Genomic DNA, 10,451 nt, shown 5'->3' with positions numbered 1-10,451 from the left:
GTGCCTATTATTTCAAATTCTTGAATTGATTCAATCGTTCCTACGCTTATATGAGTAAATGGATATCAGAGGCTGCAAGTTATGTGAAAAATAGTTAGGCAAGAAAGTATATCAGGCAAGCAAACACTCTTGATTTCTTATTTTTATTTTGCATATATAGCACCTGGATGATATTGTCACAAAGCTAGGAGATATATTTTGTCGATGTAAAATGATTGACTCTCACATTGCACAATAAACACATAGCATGGCTGATGAGTAGTTCATGTATAGGCACATGACTAACATGGAGAGCATCTCACTTTCCCTTCTCCCCTGTTCTTTTTAGGTCTTTTCTTCAATTAATAATAAGTTTATTTTCAAGTTTCAACTACTAAAAGTGGCTGGAGTAGTGTAAACTATCATTAACTTTTCCAGTTTGTGAACACATTGCATCCGTTTGCCATGGTGTTGATAGAATTTAGAGATCGAGAATTGCATCCGTTTGCCATGGTTTGGATAGAATTTAGAGATCGAGAATTGGATAGTCTATTGAAATGTCAATGCACACTGAAGAGGCAAATATTTTTTAAAGAACTCTGCAAATTGACATATAGATACTCAAATATGACGCTTCTATTAGACTTTTGGGGTACCGTTATGGTTTGTCTGGAGAGGAATCGGCCGTCCGACCTCTTGTCAACACCCGGATTTTTAAGTCCGAATGCCTATTATGTCATACATCGCAATCCCAGGAATATTGTTGTTGCGAGGCATAATAGTTAAGTATCACAGTCATCATTCATTACAAACCATAAGTCTTACAAATTGGAATCACATGATCCATATTACACGAATAGTTGATCTATTGATCAACGGATAACACAAGTTCATAGTTCAACATAGCGGAAGCGTAAGATACAAGGACTCTCTAGTCCACAGGCCAACGCTTGACGTCGGAAGGCGCTTAGTTGTCGTAGGCGTCCTGCTGGTCATCTCCTTGTTCATCTTCATACTCTGGCCATTTGAATAGCCAGGGACAAAGCCGTGAGTACGTTGAGTACTCGCAAACTGATACTAATGTAAGTGCTAGACATTCTAGTAGGGTTTGCTAAGCTCTAGTTTATTTGCATAAAGCTAGTTTTAGTTCACAAAGCTGTGAGAAAAGCCTACTCAAGTGCTAACTAACCCAAGTGGGAACATTAGTGTCATTCCCACCATTCAAGTGGTGATTTCAATTCAATCCACCACAAGTCATTTCACCATCACCTTTCAACATCATTTTCAAAGATATGACATCGGAAACTGTATGGCCTTTCCAACCGTCCGTAACCGTGGACGCGGCTATTCGAATAGGTTTACACTCTGCAGAGGTTGCACACTTGTGCCACAACATTTGATTTCATCCGTCGGGATTTCCCCGAATAATCGTAACACAGTACGCGGATCATCAACCATAACCTTTCACTTACGAATCCTAGTATGAGCACCTCTCCCCATGAGCTTGGCCTCCCAGTGAAGACCAACTGTCAACCTGGGAACTGCACAGGGCTTGGGCCGGACATTCACCTCATTTCGCGTCATATCGTATCGTTTCTTTTGTGGTAGAGGCAGCTTTCGGCATAACCCCGATGACGCTTGTTTAGAGGGAACCCATACTAAGACGCATAAACTTCCAGTTAAGCCCTACCCATAATCAGGTATTGTGGGGGTACTTGAGAATTGGAAAGGTATCGCATTCAAACCAACATCATGTTTTATCAAAAATCACCATCTTCTCTTGGTCATATTCACCTTCAAAAATCATTCAATGGAATGCATCTTCATTCCAAGGTTTCAAATTCCTTTCAAAATCACAAAGTTCCCATCTAGAGTAGTCAAGTTTAGTTGATTAGCACTAGCTCTAAGTCATGAGGGGTGCTACCTTGCTTTGCTTGGAAAGGCTAACTCACTACTCCAACAACCACTTGTATTTTGACCAAAGTTAACTATAAAAGGAAAAATCATTTGGAAAACAAGTAAAACTTGGGATGGGTTCTCATAAGAAAAGGTAAGACATGGTGCCTTGCCCCAAGGGGCTTTGCACTTGGCAAGAAGAAAAGCTTGCATAGTAATTTAGCTTGCCTTGGTAGTTCTCAAACTGTTCCTCCTCTTCCTCCTGGTAGCAACCTTCTTCTTCGGCGTACTCTCCGGTGCTACCGTCTAAATTTGAATACGAGTATAATTACTCACTAATTCAATGGCTATTCCACACATCACAAATAAACACACAACTACTCTATGCACACACATAAATAAACTAGGGTGCATGGGTGGTGGGATTAAAATAGGATTTGTATTCTATATGTAAATGATAGTTTCCATAGGGTTCTTGAGAAATAATTTCCTCTCATTGAAATCTTCTTAAGATTTAATTTCTCCAACAATCATGGATGAACTCATCTGGACCCTGATCAAATGTTCATCATCATCATCATTTGGGAGAATGATTTAAATGAGGTGGAACACCTCATGCCATTTAAATAACACTACATTTGATTTAAATCTCAAGTAATTCATATAAGAGAGTTTGGAACCAGGGGTCCAAACATCCCATGAATTCATGTGAGACAAGTTTAAATGAAGTGTAATACTTCACACAATTTAACTTTAATAGTTTTGGACAATATCAACTAGTTAAACTAGTCAAAATATCCATTCACAAAACCATGGCATGATCATGCAAAGTGACCACACCATTTTATTGCATAAACAATTAGTGTAAGTCAAAAGTGAGCTATTAGAGTTGGAAATAACTTAATATCTATTTTGGTTGATTTTTAAGAATTATTTGAATAGGGAAAAGTCCCTGGCTTGTTATTTTTGTCACATTAATTCTACAAAGAATTTGACCAAGAGGCCAGTGGCATTGGATAGAGAATTTTAGTGGCTTTCTAACCATGTCAAATTCACTAAATTTGGTTTAGCCAATTTGAAACTATTTAATTTCAAAGTTTGGGCAGTATTGAATTTGGATGGAAAAGATTTAAACGAAATTTGAATAAAAGGGCCGGCGGGAAAACGAAGCTGGGCCGATTTGAATTAAAACGGCCCACTCCAGCCCACCACGGTCCACAGACGCGCGGCGTGCTGACAGCGTGGGGTCCACGCGTCAGTGGCTGTTGAAACCCGAACCGGTACGTTTTAAAGTGGGGCGTTGGATTAGAAGCAAATCGGACGGTCGAGGTTCATCGTCTTCTCCGACGAGAACCCGACGTGCTGGCGGCGGACCTAGGGGGTCGGAGGGCTAACCGTGGCTCCAGCTAGGGTGGGCAGTGTGCTCGGGGAAGTTGTCGACGACGGCGAAGCTCTGGTACCGGCGGCTCCTCCCGGAACAGCTCCAATCAACGGCGGCGACCTCCGGGTATCGGCGGCGTCGATCTTCAAATTGGAGCAGCTCCGGCGACGATCGAGTGAGTGGAGAGGTGGTGGAGAAGCTGTGAGAGGTGGGGAGCGAGGTGGTGTGCTCGGTTCTGTCCGGGGAACGCTCTATTTATAGGATCGAGAGAGGGTGGCGGGGGCGTTGATGCGGGCGACATGGGCGCGGCGTCTCCGGCGAGCTAGTGAGCTAGGCGAGGGCGTGGTGCTGTTCTGCGGTTCCTGGCGAGTCTAACGGCAGCGACAGCTTGGTCGGGGGAGGCTTGGTTGGGTCGCGTTGTTTCCACGACGGCCGCGGCGGTGGCGGGATCTTCTTCCCCGTCTACGGCGGCGGCGGTCCAGGGTCTTGTCGTGGCCATGTCTGGCGGTGTCGTGGTGTCTCTGCGGTGCTCAACGTGTCGAGGGAGGGTCCAGGGCGTGCTCGAAGTGGTGGCGCGGCACGTGGCCAGTGCGCGTCCATGCGCGCATGGTCGCGACGCGAGCGGCATGCCGGGCGAATTTGGGCGCGCGATCTCCGGCGAGCTACGGCGTCTACCTCGACGATGGCCGGTGCTAGGTGGTGTAGGAGGGTGCGGTGGAGAGTGTGGGCGCCAGGGCCAGGGGTGGCGAGCAAGGATGAGAGGGGGAGAAGAACATGGCCGGCATGGGCCGGCATGGCCATGTCTTGCTTGTTCTCTCTCCCTCCCTAGGGTTTCTATGCTGGGGTTAGTGAGAGAGGGAACCAGGGAGCATTGTAGGATAGCTTTGGTCAAATTTGGATGAGGTAGATCACTATTTGCAATAGTTGCAAATAGTGCCCAATTTTGGAAATTGCAAAATTATCCAAATTGGAAAAAGTTCAAAAGGTGAAAGTTTGTGATATGTGAAGGTTGAGATAAGTTGTACTTGACCAGAGATGAATTGAGGTGGTGGTGGAAAAATTAGATTTCAAAATTTGGCCAAAATGGCTAAGTGGAGATTGTTGAACTTATTAAAAAGTTGCAACTTTGGATGAGCATAGCTAGTGATCAAAGATGAATTTGGCAGGGTGGTCTTCATCAAAGTTGTTCACCTTGATGTTGACTTTGAAATGGTGCAAAGAGTTAGCAAAGATTGGTTTGGAAAAATTGAATTGCAGGGGCTCAAAGTGGTGACCAGACTATAATTGGCAGATTTGGTCATCATCACATGTGAGTGGGAAAAGTGTTGGAAAATCAATTGAATTGTGAACCCTTGCTTCCAAAAGTTGGGATAAGTGTTTAGTAACATTATTCCACTAATGGTGAAGACAAAATAGGTCTAGGGTCAAAATTTATAAAAATGCCATAGGGCATATGTGAGGGTTTTTAGGGTTTTTCAATTATGGGAATTTCTTCCACTTTGATTTATTTGGTTGGTGATCTTCACATGATCACTCTAGGGTTTTAGAGCATAACAAATACAAGTAATAACAATCATCATGGCATATCACTCAAATGCACAAGTCCTATGCATGGTACTATATGCAAAAGAAAAGTTTTTGTTGGTTTGAAATTTTGTATTTCTGGAATTCTCTAACTTTCTTTTTCATTGAAATTTGGGGTGTTACAAACCCTTCCCCCTTACAAAAGATCTCGTCCCGAGATCAAAAAGAAAGTTAGGTACTAAAGAGATCTGGGTACTCCTTCTTCATGAAGTCTTCGCGTTCCCAGGTGGCTTCATCCTCGGTATGATTGCTCCATTGGATCTTTAGAAACTTGATGCTTCGGGTGCGGGTGGTTCTGTAAGCTTCTTCTAGGATGCGAATCGGCACTTCGCGGTAAGTCAGATTCGTGTTGATATCCACCGATCGGTGATCGATGTTCTTGAACACTTCGGTCTTCTCAGGGACTTCAAGACATTTCCGGAGAAGTGAGATGTGAAAAACGTCGTGCACAGCCGACATTTCTTCAGGCAACTCCAGTTGATAAGATACTTCACCTCGGCGGCTGAGGACTTGGAAAGGTCCCACGTAGCGAGGTGCAAGCTTTCCTTTCAGCTGAAACCTTTGCATCCCTTTCAAGGGGGATACTTTGAGATAGACAAAATCTCCGATCTCAAAGGTCATCTCCCGACGTCTCTTGTCGGCGTAGCTCTTCTCGCCTGGATTGCGCGGTCTTGAGGTACTCACGGATCTTGTGAACCTTCTCTTCGGCTTCACGAAGAACGTCTGGGCCGAAAACTTGACTCTCTCCGACTTCGACCAGTTCGGGGGGGTACGGCACTTCCTTCCGTACAAGGCTTCAAAGGGGGCCATCCGTAGGCTGGCTTGATAACTATTGTTGTATGAGAATTCTGCGTAAGGTAGGCGGTCTTCCCACTTGGATCCGTATTCCAAGACGCATGCTCTAAGCATGTCTTCCGATGTCTGGTTTACTCTCTCGATCTGTCCGTCGGTCGAGGGTGATAGGCGGTGCTGAAATTTAGGCGAGTGCCTAGTCCTTCATGCACCTTCGCCGTAACCTTGAGGTGAACCGTGATCCTCTATCCGACACTATCGATTTGGGGTTCCATGCAAAGCGACTATTCTGGAGATGTAGAGTTCAGCTAACTTGGGGCCTTGATAGGTGGTTTTGACAAGCGATGAAATGGGCGACTTTGGTCAATCTATCGACCACTACCCATATGGAATCATTGCCTTTGCTGGATTTGGGCAGTCCGGTGATAAAGTCCATTCCTACGGAGTCCCATTTCCATTACGGAATCTGAAGGGGTTGCAACAATCCGGCGGGTCTCTCGGTGTTCTCGCCTTAACTCGCCGGGCAGATGTCACACTTAGCGATATAGCTACCGATCTCTCTCTTCATTCCGTGCCACCAAAATTGTTCTTTCGGGTCCTGGTACATCTTGGTACCTCCGGGGTGGATTGAGTAAAGGGTGTCATGGGCTTCTTGCGGGATGACTTGTTTGTGTCGTAGTCCGATGGTACGCAGAGGCGTTCTTTGTACCAAAGCACTCCGGCTTCGTCAATGGTGAATCCGGGGGCTTTTCCTGCGGCTATCTGTTTCTTGATTCCATCAATGCTAGCGTTGTCCTTCTGGGCTTCCTTGATCTGACCAATCAAGGTAGGTTGCAGTTCGATGGTGGCTAGGAATCCTTCACTCACAAGTTCAAGTCTGAATCGTTCAAACTCTTGGTGCAAACTAGGCTGTTCGGTTGCGAGCATGGAGTTCAAGCGGCACGGCGATCGACTCAAAGCATCCGCTACCACATTGGCTTTGCCGGGGTGGTAGTGAATCTCCATGTCGTAATCCTTGATCAATTCGATCCATCGGCGTTGTCTCATGTTTAACTCCTTCAGGTGAAAATGTATTTGAGGCTTTTGTGGTCGGAATACATCTCGCATCGATTACCCATGAGGTAATGACGCCAAACTTTCAAGGCTAAGACCACGGCTGCAAGCTCGAGGTCGTGGGTTGGGTAGTTCTGCTCATGTTGCTTGAGTTGTCTAGAAAGGTAGGATACAACCTTTCCTTCTTGCATAAGCACGCATCCAAGTCCAGTCTTGGAGGCGTCGCAATATACGTCAAAGGGCTTTGCGATATCTGGCATGATCAGGATTGGGGCTGTTGTCAGTCTACTTTTGAGCTGTTGAAAGCTCTCTTCACACTTGTCGGTCCACTCAAACTTTCTGTCCTTTTTCAGCAGTTGGGTCATTGGTCGAGCGATGCTCGAAAAACCTTCTACAAATCTGCGGTAATATCCGGCTAATCCAAGAAAAGCACGGACCTCGGTTTGTGTGGTCGGAGCTTTCCATTCCATAACAGTTTTGATCTTGGCGGGATCTACGGCAATTCCTCCTGCAGACAAGATGTGTCCGAGGAATCCAACTTCTTCCACCCAAAACTCACACTTGCTAAACTTGGCGTACAACTGGTGCCGTCTCGTGGTTTCTAGAACAATCTCCAGATGTCGTTCATGTTCTTCTTCGGACTTGGAGTAGACCAAAATGTCGTCGATGAAAACAACGACAAATTTGTCCAAGAAGTTCATGAAGATCTTATTCATGAGATTCATGAAATAAGCGGGAGCATTGGTCAGTCCAAATGACATGACGTTGTACTCATACAACCCATATCTGGTGGTAAAGGCAGTTTTTGGAATATCGGTGGCTCGGATTTTCAGTTGGTGGTATCCAGTTCTAAGATCAATTTTCGAGAAAACTCGGGATCCGGTGAGTTGGTCGAACAAGTCTTCGATCTTGGGTAAGGGGTATTTGTTTTTGATGGTGACATCGTTAAGCTTACTATAGTCGGTGCTTAAACGATTTGCTCCATCCTTCTTGTCGTCAAACAAGACGGGGATCTCCGGGGGATGCACTTGGTCTGATCAAACCTTTGGCTAACATGTCATCTATTTGCTTCTTCAGCTCCACAAGCTCGGCTGCGTTCATGCTGTAGGCTCTCTCGGGCGATGGGTCCAGTTCCGGGATTAACTCAATGATAAACTCGATATCCCGGTCCGGGGCATACCGGGTAGATCATCCGGAAACACATCGGGTAGCGACAAACGACCCTGATTTGATCCAGAGTAGGCTTGGATACACTTTGGTTGCGGAGTAAATTTTCCGGGTAGTTTTTCAGAGACGTGCTCAACTACGATTCCGGTCTTTGCTAGTCATGGTTATGGCTTTCTTGGCGCAATCTATCAATCCATTGTGCTTGGACATCCAGTCCATTCCTAGGACAACTTCCAAACCTTTGGTTCCAAGTATGATGAGATTTGCAAAGAAATCAACATCATGGATTTTGATTGGCACATTTTTACAAAATTTTCTGGCTTTGGTGGTTGATCCGGGATTTGAACTATCATAACATGCTTCAAACCGAGGGTTGAATTTTACTTGTTGATGCAAAATCTTCGGTGACAAAGGAATGCGATGCTCGGAATCAAACAACACTCTAGCAGGGGTGTGGTTGACAGAGAACATACCCAAGACAACATCTCGGTGCTTCACAGGCTTCTTCGGCGTTCATGTGGTAGAGGCGGCCGTTGCGGTTGTTGGGGTTGTTGGGGGCGAACTTCTTGCCGGTGGAGACACGGCGTTGCTTCTTGGCAGAGCAGCGGTGTTGCCGGCGAGCTTGGCAAGACGCTTGGGACACTCGTTGGAGTAGTGCCCCACTACACCACACTCATAACAAGTGATAGTGCTCTTGTCCTGCTTGTTCGCAACGGGAATGGCATTGCTCCCGGTTCTGGGGTTGGTGTTGGTGTTGGTGTTGTTGGTGTTCGGGGCTCGAGGTGGAGCGCGGTTGTAGTTGTTGTTGTTGTAGTTGGGGTTGTAGCCTCCTGGCTTGGAGTTTCCTCCACTTCGGTTCCGATAACCGGGCGAGAGTTACGTATCGGGGTTTGTTATGTCTCGGATTGAAACCTCCGCTTGAGCTAGGGCGAAACTTTTGGGGGTGGCTTGATCCACTCTGATTTGCCATGCGGCGCTTGCGGTTCTCATTGGCTTGGTTCAACTTGCCCTCCATCTGGATGGCGGAGTCAACAAGGGCTTCGAGGTCGGCGAAGGGGATGTTGACGAGGACAGTCTGCATCTCATCATGCAGCCCGTTCAGGAATCTCTCCTTCCTCTTTTCAACGGTGTCCGTCTCATCAGGGGCATACCTTGACAAGGTGAGAAACTTGTCGCGGTACTCAACCACCGTCATGCGACCTTGTTTCAGTTCACGGAATTCATCCCTCATCTTCTTGATAAGACCCGGGGGTACATGGTACTTGCTGAACTTGAGTTTGAAATCCTCCCAAGTCATGAATTGACCTCCGTTCATGGCACGGGTACTTGTCCACCAAGCGCGAGCTGGTCCAGCGAGGTAGTGAGTGGCGAACAACACCTTCTCGTTGGCTTCCACTCCAGCTACTTCCAGATTGTTCTCCATAGTCTGGAGCCAATCGTCGGCGTCGAGGGGCTCCTCGGTCTTGCTAAACACCGGAGGGTTGGTGTTCTGGAAGTTCTTGAGCTTGGATCCGGGGTGGTCATGATTTCCATGGCCTTGGGCGATGTTCTGCAAGGCGATGATGTTGGCTTGGCGCTCGGCTCTCTCGGTTTCCCGGTCTGCAAGCAGGGTTTGCAGAAGCTGCATCATCGCGTCGTTGGTGCGATTCGGAGGGGCCATCTGAAGGTATAGAAGATCATGAGATAAGAGGGAACATTCTATGGTTCATTTAAGTTTGAAAAAACATTTGAAAACTTTTATCTTTTCATGACAAACATAACATTCATTCATTCAGGCAACACATAGTACAAACTACACACATACTCCCATGGTGTTAAGAACCATTCTCATGCTACGATACAAAGGACGGGATACAACTCACACCTACTATAAGTGAAACTAGTGCAACTACTCCTCATCGTCGATATCAATCGGGACGTAGTCATCCTGTCCGGCCTCCAGGAACTCGTAGTCCTCCTCCTCGGTGTTCTCGTCCTCCTCAAAGTCATCGTCATCGCTCAGAAAGGCGTCTCCTCCCTGAATATCGATGCCTTCATCGTCCTCCTCCATGTGACGAATCTGATCCTCCTGGGCCGTGACAGTGGCCTCAAGTGACGCGATCCGGTCGCGAAGGCGGCGAATCGTAGCGTCCTTCTTGGCACGCTGCTGGCGAAGGTTCCTGCGGTCGTTGTTGAGTAGCTTGATCGCCTCACCCTGCTCGATGATGTGAGCATGGGTCTGGTTCGCGTAAGCGCGAGAGGCGTCGAGGTCTCTCTGAGTCTGGTAGAGCATGAAGTCCAAGTGATCCACATGGTGCCTCAACTGGGGGTGGAGTGGCACATCCATGGGTCTTCCGTCAGAGTTACGCCGTGCGAGATGCGCAAAGCGTTCCTCACGAAGGGCTTCGGTATTCTGTCCGCACAGACGAGCAAGTGCTTCCTGAAGAGCACGTGCAAGCCCGTCGAGCCAGTTGCTTTCCCTGAAAGAGAAAAGGATCCTCTCCGAGGTGGGAGGCTCCAGCTTGCCCCTCAAGTCGGCAGTGATAATCCACCGCAGCTCCTCCCGGCTGGTCGTCCACCTGAATCCCGTGAAACTCGGGGTGTGGGCGGCCAAGGTGAT

Source organism: Lolium perenne, chromosome 3 (genome assembly GCF_019359855.2).
Source record: "Lolium perenne isolate Kyuss_39 chromosome 3, Kyuss_2.0, whole genome shotgun sequence".
NCBI classification, from domain to species: Eukaryota; Viridiplantae; Streptophyta; class Magnoliopsida; order Poales; family Poaceae; genus Lolium; species Lolium perenne.
Note: the sequence above shows the minus strand (reverse complement) of the source record.